General features: G+C 40.9%; 1 protein-coding gene and 1 long non-coding RNA gene across 5 annotated transcripts in view; one reads left to right on the top strand and one right to left on the bottom strand.

Annotated features, from left to right (window-relative positions):
• LOC110080828 (uncharacterized) overlaps window positions 1-20,364 on the top strand; it is a 37,690-nt gene extending 17,326 nt beyond the window's left edge. Inside the window, exon 2 of the long non-coding RNA XR_013543682.1 lies at window positions 4,350-20,364. This is a non-coding gene — a long non-coding RNA (uncharacterized LOC110080828). The remainder of the gene's footprint in view (window positions 1-4,349) is intronic.
• Window positions 1-25,365, bottom strand: part of TSC22D1 (TSC22 domain family member 1) — a 105,973-nt gene that overhangs the window by 22,397 nt on the left and 58,211 nt on the right. The gene's annotated exons all lie outside the window — the stretch shown is intronic.

The following is a 25,365-nucleotide window of genomic DNA, read 5'->3' as shown; positions in this document are numbered from 1 at the left end:
CCAAGCCATAGAGCCAGCGTTTATCCGGAGACAATCTTCCGTGGTCACATGGCCAGTGCGACTTAGACACGGAACGCTGTTACCTTCCCACCAAGGTGGTCCCTATTTATCTACTCGCATTTGCATGCTTTCGAACCGCTAGGTTGGTGGGAGCTGGGACAAGTGACGGGCGCTCACTCCGTCGCGTGAATTCGATCTTACGACTGCTTGGTCTTAGGACCCAATTTGGCCATGGAAACTCATGGAATTGGTAAAACTATCACATTGAGTATTTCACTTCACTTTGAAAGCCCTACAGTGGTGCCTTAACTTACGACCATAATCCGTTCCATAAGATGGACGTAACTCGAAATGGTCTTAAGTCGAAGCACCATTTCCTATAGGAATGCATTGAAATGCAATTACAGTGGTGCCTCGCTTAACGGCGATAATCTGTTCCATGAAAATCGCCGTTAAGCGAAAACATCATAATGCAAAAAAAAAACCACCATTGAAACGCATTGAAACCCCTTCAATGCGTTCCAATGGGATCTAAACTCACCATCCAGCGAAGATCCTCCATAGGGCAGCCATTTTCGCTGCCTGTCTTGTGAGGAATCCGTCCCAGAAAACAACGGGGAGCCATTTTGTTTACCCGCCAGCCAAGCCTCCTCTGACGCACACTCTCTAACTGCTGGGGCGAAAGAGCTACAAAGAAACAATCTCGTCGCCACCTACAGTTAGAAATTTGAATTTCCCACCTTTTTCCCCTGCCTTTTTCTGTTTGTAAGTGGAAGCTCTGGTTGCAAGTAGAAGCAAAAATTTTGCAGCCGGAGCTGGTCTTAACTCAAAATGGTTCTGAGAGTCGAGGCACCACTGTATTGGGGTTGCTATAAGTCAGTTCCAACTTAATGGTATATAACACAAGACTTGCCATACCATGGAGCTTCCTTCCCTTCACAACTCACTATCGAATCATTTTAATTCAACTAGGACTTCAGCAGTGTTTTTCTAGTTAAATGATAATGTTTGTCAGTTGTGAGCTTTCCTCCTTCTGCACACTGTTACACACTTCCTTCTTCTGATAAAGAAAGGACAACAGAGGAGTGAAGGACTCACAGAACCCTCAGAACTCCTTGCCCTTTAGAGCTTGCCAAAAACAAGTAGAATGTACTGGGGGCTCCATACATTCTGAAAAGCTTAATTAGACATCACAAGAATGCTCCACCACCACCAAAAGCCAAAGGCATGGCTACTGAACTAGGGGAAGTTCTATTCAGCCAACACTCATTCAGATTACTGTATCCTAATCCTAACTAGCCTGATTGCTCTCTCCACATCGCCAGCACAAAGGACATGAGTAGAGATGTTAAAATACATAGCAGGAAGTACCACCACCAGTAAGGAAACAACTTCCCTTTCAGTGCACAACCATGGCCATGCCTGGCTTAATAGGTTGCTCTTCCTTGTGCACTGCAGTGTGCATGTGTGTGAGACACACAAACACGCTATCAGTAACTGCTGGGCAGATATATGTGCACTAAAACACAAACCTGATCTCTGCACAACTTCCTGGTCCTCTCCCAGGGCTTTCTCTCTCTCTCTCTGTCTCTTTCTTTCTTGGTCTTTCATCCATTCAAACATTCTACCATAAAATTACACAATAAAACCGGATCAACATGCAGATTTTCATATTCATTTGACTATTATGTTGCTCCACTATGTCCCGCCAAGTCAGAATCATGCCTCACAGGGATACTGTATATATTTTGTCCCTCACTTGAGATTGCTCTCCCCTTGGGATGGGGGGAAAGAATCTCATCCCCTCTCACGCTTCGTCCAAGACAGAGGGAGCTGGCTCATCCTCTCATCTGTTTCCTCTTTGCCTGCTCACCTGCTTAGAATGGCTTAGGTGCTACTTAGCTCTCTGCACCCCAGTCTTTCTCAGTAAGTAAAGGTAAAGGTTCCCCTTGACAATTTTTTTCTAGTCGAGTTCGACTCTAGGGGGCGGTGCTCATCCCCGTTTCCAAGCCATAGAGCCAGCGTTTTGTCCGAAGACAATCTTCCGTGGTCACATGGCCAGTGCGACTTAGACACGGAACGCTGTTACCTTCCCACCGAGGTGGTCCCTATTTATCTACTCGCATTTACATGCTTTCGAACCGCTAGGTTGGCGGGAGCTGGGACAAGCGACGGGAGCTCACTCCGTCGCGTGGATTCGATCTTACGACTGCTTGGTCTTCTGACCCTGCAGCACAGGCTTCTGCGGTTTAGCCCACAGCGCCACCACGTCCCATGTCTTTCTCAGTACCCACACACAAAATCCAGATCTCCTGAGTCTTAGTCCATACCAAACTGGGTATCGCAACCTACCGGATGTCATAACCCTATTCAAATATTCTAAGTATTTATTTATTTACTGCACCAATTCCTGAGAAACACTACTCTGAGCGATTTACTGTACGTATATTCATAGTGAAACAAATGTAAAATAAAACAAATCATAATTGTCAGAAGACAAAAACACATTTCTTTATTACAAGCAAGTACACAAGGAGGGGGGAATACTCTAGCCTCACATCTGTTATCATTGCTCTCCGAATGTGAAGTAAGTCTCTTCTGTACTTGTGGAGACTCTCCACCCAATTCTGTAGCTTAGTATTTCCAACATTTAGAACTACATAGAGAGCAACACAGACAGGGGACTCTCCACTTTCAGAATGACTGTGAGGAGTACCTGAGGAGACCAACAGCAGAGAGAGTATTTATTTATTTATTGGATTTCTATCCCACGCATCTAGACCAAAGGTCTACTCTACTGTAGGGCTACAGCACTCTTGCCTCTTCATATGTTTACTTCTGATAGTTTAAAATTCCCCAAAAGAACTTGTATATGAGTGCCCTTGGTGGAGATTATGAACAATGCTATGTCTTCCTGAACAGTCCAAGGGCTACTTTGACCCAGTCGTGTTATCAAAGAGCAGCAGCAGCACATTTGCAGATAGATGCAATGCTGAGAAACAAAAAACAAAAAAGGGCAAAGAAATAAGTGAGCTAAAATAACAGATTCACTACTGAAACTGGTGGTAGTACTGTAGCTAAGAAAGTGAGGGCTAAAAAAATAAATGATAGAAGAGAACTATGACCAGAGCTCTGAGTATCTTTTTCTTTGTTCAAAAGCAGCTGCAGGAACAGGAAATTGGGAATGTGACTGCAGCACTGGAGAAAGGAGGGCCAGAACTCTCCCATTTGCCCCATTTGATTTTTAAAGTCCCTTTGTCAAAGATGCAACTCATGGGGAGGGGGTTAGGAAGAAAAACAATACCTCTCTCTTTTATCCTCCAGAGTGTTGCAGCTGGGAAGCTCTCTGGAGTAAGGCAAAGAATGTAGGAGGAAAAGGACTGTCTTCTTTCCCCACCAGCACACCTCAAGGCAATCCTAGAAAGCCATGTTGCCCCAACCTCGATGGGGCTAGATTGTCCTCAATAGGGTTGCTCTGCAGCACTGGAGAAAGGAGGGCCAGAACTCTCCCATTTGCCCCATTTGATTTTTAAAGTCCCTTTGTCAAAGATGCAACTCATGGGGAGGGGGTTAGGAAGAAAAACAATACCTCTCTCTTTTATCCTCCAGAGTGTTGCAGCTGGGAAGCTCTCTGGAGTAAGGCAAAGAATGTAGGAGGAAAAGGACTGTCTTCTTTCCCCACCAGCACACCTCAAGGCAATCCTAGAAAGCCATGTTGCCCCAACCTCGATGGGGCTAGATTGTCCTCAATAGGGTTGCTCTGCAGCACTGGAGAAAGGAGGGCCAGAACTCTCCCATTTGCCCCATTTGATTTTTAAAGTCCCTTTGTCAAAGATGCAACTCATGGGGAGGGGGTTAGGAAGAAAAACAATACCTCTCTCTTTTATCCTCCAGAGTGTTGCAGCTGGGAAGCTCTCTGGAGTAAGGCAAAGAATGTAGGAGGAAAAGGACTGTCTTCTTTCCCCACCAGCACACCTCAAGGCAATCCTAGAAAGCCATGTTGCCCCAACCTCGATGGGGCTAGATTGTCCTCAATAGGGTTGCTCTGAGTTGAAGTATCCTACTTGTGGTGATCTTTACATGGGGACAACCTGCACCTCAAGCAACCCTATTTAGTCCTTCCTCCATTTAAAGGGAAAGAAAAAAAGGAAAAACAAAAAACAAAGATTCCCCTCCTTCAAGATTCTGGGAGTGGGAGGGTGAGGAAGCTTTTCAATCTTCCAAAAAAATCATTTCCAAGTGGTACAGAGCTGAACTGGCTTAAGGAGTGACTAATTCAGCACTGGCTTTTACTTTTTTTAAAAAAAGGAAAAATAACTATTTGCATCCTCTTGTTTCTTCCTCTGCAGGTGAATGGAAGAAAAGCTTTAATTTCTTAATAAACGGAAGCCGCTTAAGCGAAGTGACAACTTAGGCCATCTGCTTTGGCTCAATCCCAATGATCACAGGTGCAAAATGAAGCAAAATGGAGCAAGCCTACCTGCACCCAAAAAAAAGAAAGAAAAAAAGAAAGAAAAGGGAAAAAAGAAAAAAAAAGAAAGAAAAGAAAAGAAAACAGTAGCTCTCACAGAACCCAAAAAAGTCGAGGTAAGCATAGAGAAGATACGAGCTGGTTTACAACTGCCCTTACATCATGTGCTTGCTGGGAAAAGGAGTGAACCAATCCATCTCCACGGGACAAAATCCTGTCTGATAATGCCCTCAGCTACAAATGATCCTCTTGATGCTGATAAAGCTGATTTTAACCAAACCAAAAGCTGCTGAGCAGCTGAAGCACAGTCTCTTTCACTTACAGCACTGAGACTGCAGGGAAGAAGTTCCCAATTCAAATACCACTTCTGATTTCAGGCAAGCTGAATTTCCTCCAGCTCACTTCCTTCTCATATTCCCAACAGAAGAATGGGATAATATTGACTTCAATGACTATGGTACAGATTAAAATAATGTAGCATGCATCTGGTACTTTGAACAAATGAAAGTACTATACAAATGCTGGGATATTAAACAGCTTTTGCTTTACAAGCCTTCTTTCAATGAAGTACTTTTTTCAAAAACTGCATACAAAGCAAGGAGAGTGATTAAATGGACTCCAGCGTCTTGCAGCTCTCCCAAAGTGAGTGTTCTAGACATAGAGTTGACCACTCTTTTTCCTACAGGCATGAACTGGAAGTATGCAATTTGCCTAAGCTTGCATAGATAGGCTGGCCCTTCTCCTAGGAGGCACAGTGAAGAAACAAAATTCTAACTCATGGCTCTTCAGACTGATATTTCAACTATTCAGGAAAAATCAGGACAAGGCTGCACGGTTCTCAAAAGAATACAAATGCAGGAACAGGTTATATCTTTATTGGACCATTAAGATTTTTTTTCAAGCAAGCTTTCAGTGTTACTTCATCTTCCTCATGTTATGCATCAAGTTCTTCTGTGTAGCTCTAAAATTATATGCTAATACAGTGGTGCCCCGCATAACGAGCAATTTGTTTAACGACGAATCCGCATAGTGATGTGTTTTTTGCAATCGCAAAAGCGATGTTTCTAATGGTAAAACATTGCTTTGCGATGATCGGTAAGCGTTTCACTTACCGATTTTCGCATAGCGATGTGGTTTTTTAACAGCTAATCAGCGGTTCCAAAACGGCCACCAGGTAATTAAAATGGCCGCCCGCTGTGTTTTTGCCCAGATTCCTCGCTTACCGGGCCGCAAAAATGGCGGGCGCATGGAGGATTTTCGCAGAACGGTGAGTTTTTTGCCCATAGGAACGTATTAAACATGTTTTAATGCATTCCTATGGGCTTTTGTTCCGCATAGTGACGAATCTGTATAGCGACGATTTTTGCTGCACGGATTATCGTCGCTATGCGAGGCACCACTGTATTAAGGTCCCAAAAAGTGTTATGACCAAGCTGAGTGCCTAGTGCAGCTTCTTCGATGGAGACACCTGTAGTCTGCAAGATGCTTCCAGGGGAAGGGTGTGGTTTCAGTGCCCTCTTCAGCCAGTGGTTTGGAGTTTATGACCCATCTCTCTAAGCAAAAGGTGGCCAGCACTCTGCTCTCCTTCTTTTCCCCCTTTCAGCCTTCATTTGAAAGTTTATATATGGTGTTATCCAGACAGGTAGAAGAGCTGGCTACTCCCCTGTTTTATCTCCCTGTACTCTGTTGCCTGAAGTAAGTTATCTCACAGCCCAGCTGGAAGCAAGCAAGGTGTTTTCCAAGCCACAGAGCCAAACAAATAAGGGCAGTGAGAGTAATCATAGTTCTTTAATCACAATTCCACTTGTGGTGTATGAAAAAGATAGGCCATTCTCCATTCATGACACAAGCATACAAAGAACAAACATGACTGCTTCACTTACATTTGGTTCCATCTGAAGACCAAGCATAATTTAAAATATTTTTGCTAGCATTTGTGCAAAATTTTGGAAGATGAGAGCTGCAGTGTTTGGACAGAGAGACCTAGAGCCTTATTATGATGAACATATCTGTATGTTTGCTAGTTCCAAAGTGTTCTCATAATTTGGTATTTTGATCCTGTCTGCATAGACCAACAAATTCAGTTAAAAAAACGCATGCACATGTGTTGAGGAAATGTTTTCACTGCCTTGAAAAGACAGCCTCCAGCTACCACTGGAAATGTTTGAAGTATTTCCACTCTTTTCTTCTCCTGTCAACTTCCTAAGCTCATCAGCAATATATGCTTTCTCTGTTTAGTTCTGACAGTTATAAATAGTGACAGGCTGGTGCAGAGGAATTACCACAACGGGTACATAGTGGTGTCTGATACAAATCAGTTTGAACTCCAATGGAACAAAAACAACTAAATTTTAGACAGGGTAGAATTAAGAAACCTTCTGTTTTTAAATGACAGATGTCTTTTCCTCAATGAAATCTGCCCTCAAGAATATAATTTTGATTTCAATTCATTTATTTCGGCCTTGCTATCTGCACCCACACTCCTCACAAAAATAAAAAATACAACAAAATGAGAGAAATTTGGATTTTTGTCAGAAGAGAACTGACAGCCACTACAGATCTCTGCTCTTTGCAGCAGGCAGAACTAGTTATCAAGTAGTTTAGAGCAGTGGTTCTTAACCTTTGTTACTCTGATGTTTTTGAACTACAACTCCCAGAAACCCCAGTCAGGACAGTTGGTGGTGAAGGCTTCTAGGAGTTGCAGTCCAAAACTCCCGAGTAACCCAAGGTTAAGAACCAGTGGTTTAGAGTAGCCATGGTCCCAGCTGATAGCTTCTAAGCTATCTTGAGCACTATTCTTTGTGAAGAAGTGGAACAAAAATGTGATAAACAAACAAATAAATAGACTGCCACAAGATTTGAAGATACAGAAAATCTCTGGAAAACAATAAGATGGAAAGAATTGAAATGAAGTAATACTGGATTCACACTAAAATTTCACTACTTTTACTACACCTTGAAGAGGAGATTGCAGTGTCTTAGGCAAACTGTTCAAACAATCAGGCAAAATCAAATCAAAACAAAAAATATTAAGAGAAAATTTCTGTGGCATGTTAAATACTAACTGCAATATTTCAATGTGTCTGAAGACACACTGCTCACATTAAAATATTCCAGCTGGTCTTTCAGGTGCCACATGTTTTCTTTAATTGTTTAATTTTCTTTAGTTTTAGCTGTTAGCACAGACTAAAACTATTCAAAACACTTCAAAGGAAGACATCAGGCGAGACGACACATTAAGCTCACTTGCAGTTACTGTTACTAACCTGCTTCCCTTCCCATAATGGGATTCCTCAGAGCTCCATGAGGAATCAGACTCCTAAATTAAGCCTGTGTTTACCTTCCGATGATAAATCACAAAACAAAGCACACTAAATGCAAGATACCTGGATGGGAGAAATCACATACCATAGCATATTTTGCCATTTGATGAAGCATCTATTTTAAAAACATGTTAAATATATTGTTTCTTTTTCTCCTGCATTTATTTTCATGAAAAGAAACAAGATGAAATAGCACACTCCTCAAAACATACCAACATTCTTTGTATCACCAGCATCACTGCAAAACTGCACGGGATAACAATACTGTAGCTAGTTTCTTTGCATGAAGCACCCAATACAGATATATCCAGGACTATGGGAAAGGAAGCCCAGTGGCAGGTCTCAAAGTGTTTATTTATAATAATGTTACAGCCTTATGGCTGCTTTCCCTCTTCTCTGGGGCTTCTGGACAAGACCACTCCCTAAAGACATGCTGAAACGTGCATCTCTATCTTGGTCGGGGCTTTGTCGGATGAGGGAGCAAAGCTTGAATTTCAGTATGGTTCATCTTATCTGATATAATTTTCATGTATTTTGAATCACCTGGTGATTTGTCCTGGACCTCTGGACAGAAGCAGAAATGTTCAAATGAATGGCTCTTCTTTATCATGCCACAATCTTGGAGAAAGTTGGCTGTCTAGTCCCAGAGGCTGCTGTCTGCATCCATGTGAACCTACAGCCTGCTTCCGTGGACACAGGGTCGTCGCTTAGTCATTTGGTCGTGCCCGACTCTTTGTGACCCCATGGACCAGAGCACGCCAGGCCCTCCTGTCTTCCACTGCCTCCCGGAGTTGTGTCAAATTCATGTTGGCTGCTTCGATGACACTGTCCAGCCATCTCATCTCTGTCGTCCCCTTCTCCTCTTGCTTTCACACTTTCCCAACATCAAGGTCTTTTCCAAGGAGTCTTCTCTTCTCATGAGATGGCCAAAGTACTGGAGCCTCAGCTTCAGGATCTGTCCTTCCAGTGAGCACTCAGGGTTGATTTCCTTTAGATTTGATAAGTTTGTTCTCCTTGCAGTCCAGGGGACTCTCAAGAGCCTCTTCCAGCACCACAATTCAAAGGCATCAATTCTTCGGCGGTCAGCTTTCTTTATGGTCCAGCTCTCACTTCCATACATCACTACAGGAAAAACCATAGCTTTGACTATTCGGACTTTTGTTGGCAAGGTGATGTCTCTGCTTTTTAAGATGCTGTCAAGGTTTGTCATCGCTTTCCTCCCAAGAAGCAGGAGTCTTTTAATTTCGTGGCTCCTGCCTCCATCTGCAGTCATCACGGAGCCCAAGAAAGTAAAATCTGTCACTGCCTCCATATCTTCCCCTGCTATTTCCCTGGAGGTGATGGGACCAGTGGCCATGATCTTAGCTTTTTTGATGTTGAGTTTCAGACTGTTTTTTGCACTCTCCTCTTTTACCCTCACTTTCTGCCATCAGAGTGGTATCATCTGCATATCTGAGGTTGTTGATATTTCTTCCAGCAGTCTTAATTCCAGTTTGGGATTCCTCCAGTCCAGCATTCCGCATGATGTATTTTGCATATAAGTTAAATAAGCCGGGGGACAATATACAGCCTTGTCGTACTCTTTTCCCAATTTTGAACCAATCAGTTGTTCCATATGCAGTTCTAACTGTTGCTTCCTGTCCCACATATAGGTTTCTCAGGAGACAGACAAGGTGGTCAGGCACTCCCATTTCTTTAAGGATTTGCCATAGTTTGTTGTGGTCCACACAGTCAAAGGCTTTTGCATAGTCAATGAAGCAGAAGTAGATATTTTTCTGGAACTCTCTGGCTTTCTCCATAATCCAGCGCATGTTAGCAATTTGGTCTCTAGTTCCTCTGCCCGTTTGGAATCCAGCTTGTACTTCTGGGAGTTCTCGGTCCACATACTGCTGAAGCCTACCTTGGAGGATTTTGAGCATAACCTTGCTAGCGTGTGAAATGAGTGCAATTGTACGGTAGTTGGAGCATTCTTTGGCACTGCCCTTCTTTGGGATTAGGATGTAGACTGATCTTTTCCAGTCCTCTGGCCACTGTTGAGTTTTCCAAACTTGCTGGCATATTGAATGTAGCACTTTAACAGCATCATCTTTTAAGATATTAAATAGTTCAACTGGAAAGCCATCACCTCCACTGGCCTTGTTGTTAGCCAGGCTTTCTAAGGCCCACTTGACTTCACTCTCCAGGATGTCTGGCTCAAGGTCAGCAACTACATTGTCTGGGTTGTCCGGGATATCCAAATCTTTCAGAAAGATTTGGACACAGGGTATCCTACCATTATGCAGAGTGCCACAGGCAGCAGCTTCAAGGTAACAGTAAGCTGCCAAAGGGGAGAGCTGTTGCACTACACATCCGGTGGTGCACTCCCTGAACCAGTCCTACTGACTTCAAGGTGCTGCCCAAGACAGAGCTGACAAAATATTCCATCACCAGTTCTGGCATCATTCACACATGAAAGTGGAGGAGTTGCAACATTATTGTTCACCTCGGACAGAAAACTACTTTGGGACTGTCTCTGTCCCGAAACACATATATCTGGGCAGTGCCACACATCAACTACAGGTTGCTTACCAACCTCCAGTCATCCAGTAGCACCATTATGAGTTTTAAAAGCACCACTAAATAGAGAACAATACACAATTTTAGAACATATTTTGAGATAAGTAGGTGTCTGAAAAGAAATCTACATCACACTGCTATATATTTATATATTCTTTATATATATATGAAATCAGAAGCAAGCAAAATAACATGGAGATTATGTAATCTTCTGATCAGTCAGCGAAGGGCTGACAATGCTAAATGCTCCTACATATGTACCTCCTTCAAAAGAAAACTGGACTTGAAGAAAAAGCATCTGGAGACTAGAAAAGGGAAAGTAGTTGGTGGAAGTGACTAGTGCTCTGATAGTCTTATTATGTCATTTAGGTTTTACTTGAATAAACTCAGCTCATAGTCAGATATGACAAACATACAAGTAACATAGATCCCCCTTATTTAATATCTCACAGGAATATTTTCCATGGGTTAAATCTAAATTTTTCACAGCAGGCCACAATGGATCTTATCCTTCTCTGCTGTTCGAAAATGACCTCTGGAAGATTTCCCAGCTCTCCAGACCTGGTTTTGAGAAAGCATGTGGGGCTGTAGTAGACAGTGTGATCACTTGCTCCCAATTTCACTGCATTCTACCATGGCACTGGCAGAGATCTACCAATGGATCCTGCTCCATTATGACAAAGCTCCTCCACTACTCAGCATAAAAAATACAATAAAAACAAACTTCTAAAATATTAATTTACTATTGCAGAAAGCTTGCTATTTCCTTAAGTAGTTCTACCAGTCAAATTAACTTTTTTTAAAATTACCAAAAATCTTAGGTTTTAAGTTGCTATAGGCAGGGATCTGTCCCTTTGTCTATGAAATTTTGAGGACAGTGCAAACTGCTGATTGTGTACAAATACTGATGATAAACAGATGCTCTCTCCTGCCTAAGAATGTGTACTCCTACCAAAGGAACCAAGATCACTTTTCTGAAATACCGTGTTTCCCTGAAAATAAGACAGGTTCTTATATTAATTTTTGCTCCAAAAACGCATTAGGGCTTATTTTCAGGGGATATTTTCTCTTTTTTTCATGTACAACAAGCTACATTTATTCAAATATAGTCATGTCATCTTCTTTTGGTTGTAGCACAATGGTGGAAGGCAGATTTTCACTTAACAGGCTTATTTTTGGGGTAGGGCTTATGAGCTTCCTGAAAAATCATATTAGGGGTTATTTTCAGGTTAGGTCTTATTTTTGGGGAAACGGGGTAGGTACCGTATAAGCTGCTCATTCATATCATATTGGCTGCAATTAACATTTTAGAATATAAAACTAAAACCTGGCAAATCTATGTCATTCACAAAGGAGAAGTCACCAATCGATCAATTCTATTTAAAAAAAACACTGATAAATTGTGAACTACACAACCAACAAAAATACACAATATTTTTTGGAAAATAAGCTGTCTTCTGTCACACCCACTGCATAAAACCTTGTTTTGTGAACCATCCAGGGAAACATCTGGCTGAAAGGCACTACATAAACACACAAGATAATTTATGTAACACTGGTAATCTCATATACTCTCCAAGAATGAAAAGCAGAGCCCATGGATTAATACATTTAATACTTAGGATGTACTGTTATTGAGCTGCATGGGCAAATGTTGAGAAACAGATCCTGTATTTCTACAAAGTCTAATTAATGGAAGCTAAGGAAATGGCATTTCTATTCTGGTTAGAATGACAAGGCACATTTAATAAGGACAATGGCAGGGCCCAGCACAAGATAAATACATAATTCAAATAGTTAACTGTATGGTGGGGGATGGAGGGTTAAGCTCAAAACATACACCACGGAACCTGCCGTTCTTTGTTTCTTGTCATTCTGTTCCACTAAATTCTCTCCACAAAATTGTCTCCTTTTACATAGAATGGGTTAATACACAAGCACATCAGATCTCTTCTAGATTCAAAATAGAAAATGACTGAGCTGTTTACTCCCTTTGGCATTTAATCATTCAGTACTATTAGTTCACAACAGCAGACAGAGCAGATAAGAAATTAAAATATTTCAAAGAAGGCACCAGTGAGAAGTGAGATGAACTGATGGTGCCTCCTTGTGGACCGAGTGCAAATTAACCATCCCTCCACACTATCCTTTCTACATACATAAAACGTTTTAAGGCCATGCTGTCTACCTGGTATATAGTAGGACTTTCATATATGAGTGTAATCCAGCAGTCAAACTGTTTCCCACACACTGTTTAGTCTGGCAAGTACATTCAGCTAAGGGAAATGTTCAAAATGTATTTTACCACCTTTTGAGCCTTTAGAATAAATAGAGACATAAAACATAAATGCTACTATAATTTTAAAAAAATCTTGCTGCTGTGTTAATTCAGTAACAGCTAAAATTGAAATGGAGCTTCAAAGACAAAACACCCAGGCAACAAACTTTCATGGCTATAAAAGCACATACAAATCTCACTCTCAAAACAAACAGATTCCTGTATATATGCACCGGTACATATACTCTGAAAAACGGGAAACTGCAGGGCTACTTTTCATCCTATCTTGCAAGATAAAAGAGTGCACTGGATGTTATATTTCATGTGCATTTGGCAACACACAAGACACTTTTACGAGGCATCTAAGTTTTTAATGTAAGAGATCATGAAACAGCTTTAAATGCTGTGTCCTTCAAAACTAATAGCAAACTTTAAGCCAACCTCTAGGTGGCACTATTTAATAAATTTACATATACAGTAAAGACTATAAACACAAAAGTTCTTTAATAAGAAATTATTTGAGTTATTTTTCCAGTATTTCCCACCTTTTCAAGATATACTTTCGTTTTGTATCCCAGAAACCTCTTTTCTGTCCTATTTTAACACTTCTAACCATTTTCATTGTTAACAATGAAAGATTATCCAGTTCATTTTCAATCTATTTCCTGTTTTTCTTAGTGACAATTTCATAACAACCTAAATCCTTGAATAATTAAGACTCTCTTTTGATAAATATACTGTGAATTGACTTCAAAGGCCAACATTAATCATGTTTACTAAGTTCAACATGATGTTCAACATGACTTTTGCAAACTAATACCTGTGAAGTACTGCTGTTTATTTTTAACAACATTCAGTGCTGAAAAAATGGACTCACCCTCTCCCTTCACCCATTCCCAAACACTGCAGGAAAAAGAGCCAATTTGCCCAAGCAGCATTTAACATAACAGACCTGTTGGATGAAAACTTCAGCAGTTGCACTCCAACTAGTGCAACACATGACTAATAGCACTACACTGGGATGAAACATACAAATTTCACAAAACTAGTCCTTGTCCAGGAAAGGTCAGGAGCTTTGTTGTTTTTATAATAATATCGTTCCCTTCACCTGAATAAGCAGGTCCTGAATATGCTCCAAGCCCACAGGCATTTGGTTTAATCTGTATAGACCCAGGAGGAGCTGGGATGTTAGGAAGTGAAATTCAGTTTTGGAACAAGCCACAAGCCTGCTAGAATGACTTTCACTAGAGAAACTCGCACAACTCTGCAACTAGGATCTCAAAACCATGCTAGACAGCCAAACAATTCTCTGCATTTAGCAATTAGTGGCCATTTTAATATTAGTTGGAACTCTGCATCTTACATGTGTGTCCCCTTCTGGGCCTTCCATAGATCTTTGTGAATCACATTCCTCAGCACCCACCCATGAAGTCCTAAGTTTCCACCACCAAATATCCCTTTCCCAACAACATATTTCAGTTTCTTCCCTTCTTTCAGTTGATTGGTTTATATCTAATTCTGGCCTCCAAGTCGAAAGATTGCAAGCTGTATAGAGATCATCTTCCTTTAAATTTGTACTTGAGGGCTCCAGTTCAATGCACTCGTATAAAGGACATTTTGCAATTAAATCCTGACATAACAACTTCTATCACTAGAATTAAATGGTCAGAAAAGAATGAGGATTTTTTAAGGAACTACTGAACACTACTCTATGATCTGTACTAATATTTTAACAATTGGCCCAAATAGTGGAATCACTGAGTATTATGAACAACTAATAGAGGAACTGTTGAATAATTCAAAGCAAAAGAGATAAAGAAAGAAGAGATTAGTAAATTTAGATCAAAGGGATGGTTTGATCAAGAATGGTGGGATGCTAAGAAAATGCTTATTGCCAACTTTAAGCTACATAAAAGTAATCCAGGGGGAATGGGAGTGGAGAATCTACCACGACTTAAAAAACAATATAAAAAACTAATCAAGTATTAAAAAAACAATGCTCAACACACAGCATGGGAACAACGTATTAATGCTGTTAGGAGGAAAGATATGAATACTTTCTGGAGCTTCACATCATCAGTAACAATCACTCAACACAGGCTGATTGCCATATTCCACTAAAGGGTGGGAAACCCACTTTCGTGAACTATATGTGCAAGCAGATACCTGCCTTCCAACTGGAATATATATTTTTTTAAAAAACTCACCAGAATGGCCCCCAGTAACAATAGCTGACGTTATTGACCTGACCACCCAACTTAAACCAGGTAAAGCCCCAGGATGTGACAGCATCCCATCTGAGTTAATAAAGAGAAATATAAATTGGTGGGCTCCAATTCTGGCAAATCTTTTTACATATATAGACCAAAATGCCCATATGCCATCTGACTGGAGTACAGCCATTATCATCCCAATCTAGAAGAAGGGCAAGAAGGACAACCTAGTAAACTATCACTCAGTGGGTTTACTATCCACAATCAGAAAGCTCTATGCGAGACATCTCTACTGGGAATCACAAAGCTGGATAGAATCTTAAAACATTTTGGCTGAAGAACAAGCAGGGTTCAGATCAGGAAAATCAACTCTGGTTCAAATTATAATCTTACAACACCTGGTTGGAAAATACATTAAAAAACCCATAGGAGCTCTATTCGCAGCCTTTATCAACCTTAAATCTGCCTTTGACGCCATCTCTAGAGATAAATTGTGCCGCAAATTAGGTTTCTCTACAATAGATCATCGTTTTTTACTGCTCATCTATAAACTCCATGAAAGCACAAATCTGAAAATATGCAATTGGGAGGGTCATTTATCCAGCAAAGTACCCACATATAATGGAGTCAAAACGGGGATGCATATTGGCCCCATTATTGTTTAATTTCTATATTAACTCAATGGTGTCAGTTAGATTTCCATCCCCTTAAGCTAGGGGGCAGACACCTTTCGGTGCTGCTGTATGCTGATGATGCGGTGATATTATCGCGGACACCAACTAGCCTGAAGAGGTTAGTGTGTGCCTTAGCACAATATAGCCAAGAAGAAAGCCTTCAAATAAACTATGAAAAAACTAAGATCACAGTGTTTTCTAAAAGACCAAAACTTTACAAATGGACTATAAATGGGTACAAGACTGAAAAAAACAAAGGTATTTAGATACAGTGGTGCCTCGCTTAACAATGTTAATTGGTTCCAAAAAAAACATCGCTATAGGAAAACATCATTAAGCGAAACACCATTTCCCATAGGAATGCATTGAAAACCAGTTAATCCATTCCAATGGGAACGGATTACCGTCCTTAAGCGAAAATCCCCATAGGAAACATCACTAAGCGATACAATGTTTCCCCCATTGAAAATCGTTGAAGCCAACTCAATGATTTTCAATGGCTTTCCGATGTCTGTTTTCGCTCATTTAAAAGTGTCTTAAAATGTTTGAAACCTGTTTTAAATGCTTGGAATTGTTAGTCCCCCCCCCATTGAAAAGCAGTGCACTGTCCATTCAATGCTTTTCAATGGGGGGAAAATTCACCAAAAATTAATGAAGACTCAGAACAAAGCCAAATTAAGTTTGCATAGGTTTCACAAGGTGGACTAACGATTCCAAGCATTTAAAACAGGTTTCAAACATTTTAAGACACTTTTAAATGAGCAAAAATGGACATTGTTAAGTGAAAATGCCCCATAGAGAACATCGTTAAACGATGTGGAAAATTCCTCAAAGAAACCCATCGCAAAGCGAATACATCGTTAAACGAAGCAATCGCTAAGCGAGGCACCACTGTACTTTGGAGTTGTCTCCCAAGCAAATGGCACTCACAGAGCACATGCAGAATATGTGGCCCAAGCATTCGGAAACACTTAATTTTTTTTTTATAACAAAGGGGGGGCAATACATTCCAGCAGCTTTGAAAGTGTTTGAGGCTAAATTAATTAACCAATTACTGTACTCTATGGTGCGCAATTAGGACCCTACTCTGTCTTTACACCATTGGAAAGGGTCCAGACAAGATTTCTAAGAGCGATTCTGCAGGTACCATGTGGGGTTCCTAATGCAGCTCTACGGCTGCATTAATTTTCTTCCCAAGAGATTTGACCTCTCTAATACTACAGGAGAATTATCAGTCAAATTGGAAGGAAGTGCTACTAGCTGAGCTTAGATTTTATGGATTTTCGGAGGGCAATATAATATATTTGGGATATGATGCTGCAAACCAAGTTCTTAAACAACACATCATGGAGGTGGAGAGGCAACATGATTTGGGAGCAGTATCAAATAGTATTTCTTTCTATAAAGTGCTACTGCCTTTTAAACCAGCTAACTACCTTCACTCACTGTTAATACCCAAACATCTAGGCGCCTTTACTGTTGCCTGACTAAATGCATTAACATCGGCAGTAAAAGAAGGGAAGTATAAGAAAATTCCATACTCTCAGCGTAAATGTTCTTGCAGTTTGGGTGCAATAGAAACAGTTACGCATATTCTCCTGACCTGTCCTTATTATTTTGATATTTGGAGGAATTTTATTGAACCTCATCTAAAATTATTCCCTGGGTGCTCTGAGGCTTTTTATACACTTTTATTGCTCTTTGGACGCAATATAGATATCTGGTACAATGTGGCGAAATTTCTTGCAGCTGCTGTTAAAATCCATGAAAGCAAGTTTTTAAAAATTACCATACTTAATTTTAGTTATTAGTAGGAACCTGAAAGGGGGACTAAGGTAGTATAATGCATCACTTTGTTAGAATGCTTTTAACTTAGTATATGTTTTTTCTATATGTGTTTTACTGTTTTTAGACATTTACTTGAACATTTGGATATTGGTCTATGTCCGTATTAAACTTCATCTAATCTGGCCTCCAAGTCGCAAACTCTTGTTATTCCCTCTACTCTCTGGTTATTTACCTTCCAGTCCCAACCCCTTTCCATCTGTATGCTTCACTTAGCTCTTCCATTCCTTTAAGTTCAAATATGTGACTATAATGGCAGTAGGAAACTATCAGTAGAGTGAAGTGAATTCACAGAAAGAAGTAACCATAGATTTTCAGAGATCTCACTCGTCTAGAGATCACATTATCCAAAGACAAAACCAATGTTTTAAGATGTGCCAGGATGGCTGTGGCCATACCATTCACAGATCCACTCACTGCAGCTCAGAAAGTTCAATACTGTGTTAGAAAAGGTACAGAAGAGAGGAACCAAAATGATAAAGATGATGGAGCATCTCCATTATGATTAAAAGTGACAGTGGTTGGGGCTTTCAAAGATGTGACATCATACAAGTAATATACCAAAATTATATACAGTAGTGCCTCGCTTAACGAGCGCACTGTTTAACGAAGAATCCGCATAGTGACGCGTTTTTTGCGATCACTAATGTGATTGCATAGCGACGTTCTGAATGGCAAAACATCGCATTGCAATGATCGGCGGTTCCAAAATGGCCGCCAGAAGAAAAAATGGCCGCCCGCTCCGTTTTCGCGCCCTGCGCTCGCTTACCAGGCGGCGAAAATGGCGGCCAGATGACGGAATCTTCGCATAGCAGTGAGTTTTCGCCCCATAGGAAAGCATTAAACAGTGTTTAATGCATTCCTATGGGTTCCCCCCCCCCCCGCATAGCAACGAATCCGATTAGCCACGTTAATTCTGGAATGGATTAACGCCGCTATGCGGGGCACCACTGTATATGTATGGCACAGATGAAAGAGATACTGCCCATCATAATACTGCAACCCAATGCTTCCCAATGAAGCTGAATGAGTGAGAAATGTGATACATACAAACATAATTATTTCTTTGCATGATGTGTAAACTGTGGAACTCACTGTCACAAGATGTACTGATGGCCTGAAACTCAAATGGGTTTACAAAATTGTATTATTCAACTGAGATGGATTAAACAAGTCATGGGGAGAAGCCTACAGATAGCCAATATAGTTATGCATGAGCTTCAGTATTAAAAATAAGGTACCTCTCAATACTTATTTCTGGGAGAAATGAGGAGGAAATTGCTCCTATCTTGCTTATGGACTTCCTATATACATAAGTTTCACCAGCATGGGAACAAAATACTATCCTTTGACTAGCTTTTGGTCCCATCCAACAAGGCTCTTCTTGCATTCTCATATCCTGCCAGAGGCAATCTTATCTATACACACACACATATACAGTTGTGTTCAAAATTATTCAACCCCCAATGCTGTAAAGGGGTTTAGGGACTATAGTGTACATTTGGAATTGTATTCAGAATGAAATCCTACAAGGACGTTTTAAAGAACCAAATGCAACTAAAATAACATCAATTGTTTATGTAATACAGTAGTAAATGTTTCTTTTGTGGTTTCTTCATTGCCACAATTATTCAACCCCTTAAAGACTACCACTCTGAAGAAGAGAGGTTCATTCAGGTGTTTTCGATCAGGTATTGAAAACACCTGTGGATGTCACCGAGCACCAATCAAGCATAATAAGCACCAATTAGGCAGCTTTAAAATGACTGTGATACTCAGCTCCTTCTAGACATTTACTGGTGTGGTTACAAACATGGTGAAGTCAAGAGAATGGTCCAGGAAGACAAGAGAGGAGGTGATTTGTCTTCACAGGAAGGGCAATGGCTATAAGAAGATTGCAAAGAAGTTAAACATACCAAGAGACACCATAGGAAGCATCATTCACAAATTCAAGGCAAAGGGCACTGTTGAAATGCTACCTGGTCGTGGAAGAAAGAAGATGCTGACTTCGACTGCTGTGCGCTACCTAAAGCGTAGAGTGGTGAAAAGTCCCCGTGTGACTGCTGAGGAACTGAAAAAAGATTTGTCAGATGTGGGTATAGAAGTTTCAGCTCAGACAATAAGGCGCACACTGCGTAATGAAGGTCTCCATGCCAGAACCCCCAGGCGCACCCCCTTGCTGTCTCCCAAGAATAAGAAGAGTTGACTGCAGTATGCCAAAAGTCATGTGGGCAAACCACAAAAGTTGTGGGATAGTGTTCTGTGGACTGATGAAACAAAATTAGAACTGTTTGGGCCCATGGATCAACGCTATGTTTGGAGGAGGAAGAACAAGGCATATGACGAAAAGAACACCTTGCCTACTGTGAAGCATGGCGGAGGGTCAATAATGCTTTGGGGCTGTTTTGCTTCTGCAGGTACAGGGAAGCTTCAGCGTGTACAAGGTACCATGAATTCTCTTCAGTACCAGGAGATATTGGATGAAAATGTGATGCAGTCCGTCACACACCTGAGGCTTGGGAGACGTTGGACCTTTCAACAGGACAATGATCCCAAGCATACCTCCAAGTCCACTAGAGCATGGTTGCAGAGGAAAGGCTGGAACATTTTGGAGTGGCTATCGCAGTCACCAGACTTAAATCCGATTGAGAACCTCTGGTGGGACTTAAAGAAAGCAGTTGCAGTGCGCAAGCCTAAGAATTTGACTGAACTGGAGGCTTTTGCCCATGAAGAATGGGCGAAGATACCCGTAGATCGCTGCAAGACACTTGTGTCAAGCTATGCTTCACGTTTAAAAGCTGTTATAACTGTAAAAGGATGTTGTACTAAGTACTAAGATTGAATGTCACTTGGGGGTTGAATAAAAACTAATAATGATGTGAGCACAGAAAAGACATTTGTGGTTATTTCATTATAAACTTAAGGTTATATTTCTCTGACCTACAAGTGCCTCTTTCATGTAAATGTAAGCAAGATGACTGAATGATCAAAATCAATGTCAAAATGGCCAAAACATTCAATTTCAGTGGGGGTTGAATAATTTTGAACACAACTGTACATATACATGTGTGTGTGTGTGTGTGTGTGTGTGTACATACATATATATTTGAGAGAAGAGATTGAGCTGCTTCTAGCTATCAAAAGGATCTTTGTCAGGGTTGTTTTTCAGTAAAAGTGAATGGTAGTGAACAGAAGAGGGTATCCTGCAGACCATCTTGACTCCTGCCATTGATTTGATTTATTCATTTAAAATATTTTTACTCCACCTTTGTCCGTAAAAGGAGACGAGTTGTCAACATCCAGGCTGCTTTTCGCTATGTAAAGCATTCTTTTTTCTGCTGGCAATGCAGCCACAATATTGTGCAGCAACAATGGGCCATTTCCTGGCATTTTGAATTGTGGGTACAGAAGCACAATACCTCACATTCATGAACTGGAAGTTTTTTTTTGAAGAACTGAATTTACACAAAAATTCCAGCCACAACATCCTCAATGCAGAATTACCCAGTGGTAGAGGAACCCAAAAAACAAGCACATGACCTGTACTATGGCTCCTGGGAGAGCACAGAAGCAAGAACAACTGGGATGTGGTTGTAGTCTCTCTGTGCCAAAATATTTTGAAGGCCTATTTTTGAGCTTAATGAAACAGTAAAACAAGGGTGTGAGTAAGTGCAACACATATAATGGAGAAACATACAGAGCCTTTAACTTCTCAGGAAAACTAATCTTGCATGCCTGCTGTGCAGAATGCAAACCAGAAAGCTACAGTGGTACCTCACTAAACGATGACCTCGCAAAACGACGAATCCGCACGACAATGAGGTTTTGCGATCACTATAGCGATTTGCAAAACAGTGATTCCAATGGGCATTTTTCGCTGGATGATTTTGCCACTGATTGGCGTTTTGCAAAACGAGTGTTTTCAGGACTGATGCTTCGCAGGGCAGCCATTTTCTTTTTTTTTTTTTAATTTTTAATTTTTATTTAGGAACAGGGATAGAGGGTACAAAAAGAAAGAGGGGATAGGAAAGGAAAAATGGCTTCGCAGGGCAGCCATTTTAACAGCTGATTGGTGCTTCACAAAATGGCTTCCCTATGGGCGATCTTCGCGGAACAACGTTTTTTTCCCCATTGGAACGCATTAAACGGGTTTCAATGCACTCCAATGGGGAAACAGTTTTCGCAAGACAATGTTTTCGCTAAACAGCGATTTCTATGGAACAGATTATCGTCATCATACGGGGCACCACTGTATCTTCACCTCAGCAAAAATTAGTAAACTGAGGCTATCCCACCATGTACACATAATACAAATAAAGATGTGACTAGAAAAAACCATGTTACTGAAAAAAGGTTGGAGGGGGCAGTGGAAAGAGAGGAATCATAGAAAAATAGAACAGTGAAGTTGAAAGGGGTCTACAAGGCCATCAAGTCCAACCCCATGCTCAATGAAGAAATACAAGTCAAAGGATATATGCCAGGTGGTTGCCTAAATTTATCCTGAATGCCTCGCGTTGGAGAACTCACCATCTCTCAAGGTACAGTGGTGCCTCGCACAACGAGTGCCTCACACAACGATGCCTTTTTCTGTCAAATTTGCTGCCTCACACAGCAATGTTTCCTATGGGGGATTTTCACACAACGATCTCCCTTTTCGCTCCTGTAAAAGTGTCTTACAATGTTTGGACGCTGTTTTAAATGATTGCAATGGTTAGTCCACCTCCTGAAACCTATGCAAACTGATTTTGGTGTTGTTCTGACACTTCGTTAATTTATGATGATTTTTTGAATTTTCTCCATTGGAAACCATTGGATGGTCTGCTTAATGGTTTCCAATGGAAAAAACAAAAAATCATCATAAATTAACGAAGTGTCAGAACAACACCAAAATCAGTTTGCATAGGTTTCAGGAGGTGGACTAACCATTGCAATCATTTAAAACAGCTTCCAAACATTGTAAGACACTTTTACAGGAGCGAAAAGGGAGATCGGGAAAGGGCTCTTTGATCTCCGTTTGCCTTTTAAAGTTCTTCCCGTGCATTTCTGTGCAGGAATGCGGGGTTTTTTTATATATACATACTGCAATTCCACGTTTCCTTCTATTCTCTCTGTTCTTTTCAAACAATTTATATCCTTCAATTGCTTTATTCTAGTTATGGGATTCATCCCACCAAGTTATTCCTATTAAGTCATATTTGCCATCCTGCACTAAGATTTCCAGTTGTTCTTGTTTGTTTCCCATACTCCTGGCATTCGTTTATAGACACCAGAGATTGTGTGATTTGTGGCCCATTTGTACATTTTTATGAATTGTACTATTAATGTTCATGTTTTTATTGACCCCCATTTGAACAGATTGGTCTCTTCCTCTTATTGTGAATAAGGCTTTATCTATCTTTAATTCTGGACATAAAACCACCAGGATTTCACGTCTCCCTCCCCCTTCCAATTCCGTTTAAAGCCCTCCTGGTGAAGTTTTTCATGCTGTGGCCAAGCACATTCTTCCCAGTCCATGTGAGCCATCTCTTGCTAGCAGTCCTTGTTCCAGGAAGCTTAACCTGTGGTCCCAAAAACCAAACCACCTACAAAAAACCACCACCTTCATAGCCAGTCATTCACCCAAAGTATATTCTTTTCCCTTTCTATACCTCTTCTAAATACTGGTAGGAGGGTTGAGAAAGCTATCTGGGCCCCAAAGTCCTTGAAGTTCCTTTCCAGAGCTTCAAAGTGATGTGATTTCTCCCAAGCTCCTCTTTGCTGTGTCATTTGTTCCCACATGAACAAGAAGAAAGGGATATGTATCTGTGGGTTTTACGAGTGATGGCAGTCCTTCTGTCACGTCCCTTATCTGACCTCCAGGTAGGCAGCATACCTGGCGAGTCCATGGATCTTCCCCAGCATATTTTGGTCTCAATTCCACGTAGTAGGGAGTCCTATACTACAACTACTCTTATCTTCTTCATTTTGCAAGATGCAGGCTCAATGACTGTATTTTGTTGTGCTTCAGCCCTTCTCATGTCCTCCTGTGCGGTCTTCTCTGTATACTGTCCAGCAGACTCCTCTTCAAGAATCTGAAAGCAGTTTTGCAGTTCCACTGATTAAGAGTTTCTTCTCTTTCTTTTGCTCCAAATGTGATTATCTTCCATGTGGTTCCTCCTCTATGTTTATACAGTGGTGCCTCGCTTAGCGATTGTTTCGTTTAACGATGAAATCGCTTAGCAATGACTTTTCGGAGCGATCTTGCGCTCCGTTTAACGATGGTTCCGATGGGCGATTTTCGCATAGTGATGTTTGGGACCACACTTTGCACAGCAATGACAGTTTGGGTCCCCCTGTTTTGCTTAACGATGGTTCTGACAGCCTCATGTTGGCTGTTTCTTTAATGTTTAAAAATGTTTAAAATGTTTAGAATGCTTGAAATCATAAGTGCACTTAATAAAACCTTTGTTAAACTAATTTGACTTTGTTCCGACTCTTTTTAAATTTGTTGTAATTTTCCCCCCACTGAGATGCACTGAATAGGTTTCAATGCATTTCAATTGGAGAACCGTGTTTTTGCTTAGCGATGTTTCCTATGGCGATTTTCCCATTGGAATGGATTATCCGGTTTTCAATGCATTTCTATGGGAAACCGTGTTTCGCTTAGCGATGAAATCGCTTAACAGCAATTTTTTGGGAATCAATTACCATAGTTAAGCGAGGCACCACTGTACTTGTCTCAGCACTCTCATCCACTTCTTTGCTTTGGTTTTCTTCCATCTCCAGTGCCCCCTGTGACAGCTGCTGCTCATGAGTTCTGTCAATGAATTCTTTATCTTTCTTTATAATCTTGAGTATGGCTACTCACTGCTCCAGTTTTCTTTCTTTTTCTTCTAACATTGACACTAGTTGTCACTTGTTACATGCATATGCAGTGTTATACTCAGGAACAAAGACAAACATAGCACAAACTTTGCAGGTAACTGCACCTGAATTGTCACCAACCTCCATAATCTCTGCTAGCTTTTGTTTTCAACTGATTGTTTATGAATGCCCGACCCTTTTATTTTGTTACTTCAACTGTAGCTGGGATGTATACAAATACATAACTATATCCAAAAGAACAAAAAAAATGGTTAGGGGCCTCCCCCTTGAACTCTCCCTGGAAATTCCTGTTAGCTTGTTCTGGTCACAAGCTCCCTGGATCTGCCTTAGCTTTATTCCTCAGCTGTGCACTGTTCAGATTTAGGAAGACTAAATATGAGGCAGATTGTCTCAATAAAGGAAGTTATAGCTGTTCATTTGTAAGACTTCAGCAGAACTTACTGGAAAAGACAATACTGCTAGGAAGGGAGGGCAATCTAAAATGAGATGCTGTTGCCTTGCAAGATCTGAGCAGAGCTGTTAATGATAGCCCAGGTGCCTCCACACTGGATCATACCTTTACACTCTCCTTCTTGATCAGTAAATACACTAAACACCACGGCGCTAAACTGTATTCAGCCTTTATTGATCTTAAAGGTGCATTTGATTCGGTCAATAGAGATTTACTTTGGAGGAAACTCTCCAACTGGGGGATTGACCAACGCCTCCTGTTCTTAATACAGTGCTTACATTCCTCCAACACATGCCGAATCAGGATTGATCGTGCTGGCACCCTGACAGATAATGTCCCTGTCACTAAGGGTGTACGCCAGGGATGTATCCTAGACCCCCTTTTATTTAATCTCTTTCTTGCTGACCTTCCTTCCCTCCTAACCGGTACCAATCTCTCCCCTCCTGCTCTAAACAATTCACCTACCCCCCTCCTCATGTATGCGGATGACGCCCTTCTTTTATCTATCACCAAAATGGGCCTCCGCAAGCTTCTCTTCTCCTTCCAACAATACTGCTCCAACAATGACCTGATTATAAATTCAGAGAAAACTAAAATATTAGTTTTCGGTAAATCTTGGGCCCCGTCATCCTGGAGAGTTGGTAATTTCATATATCAACAGGTTCAGACCTTCAGGTATCTGGGGATCCT

This window comes from Pogona vitticeps, chromosome 3 (genome assembly GCF_051106095.1).
Source record: "Pogona vitticeps strain Pit_001003342236 chromosome 3, PviZW2.1, whole genome shotgun sequence".
Taxonomy (NCBI): Eukaryota; Metazoa; Chordata; class Lepidosauria; order Squamata; family Agamidae; genus Pogona; species Pogona vitticeps.
The sequence above is the reverse complement of the archived record's forward strand: the minus strand, read 5'-3'. Positions and strand labels throughout refer to the sequence as shown.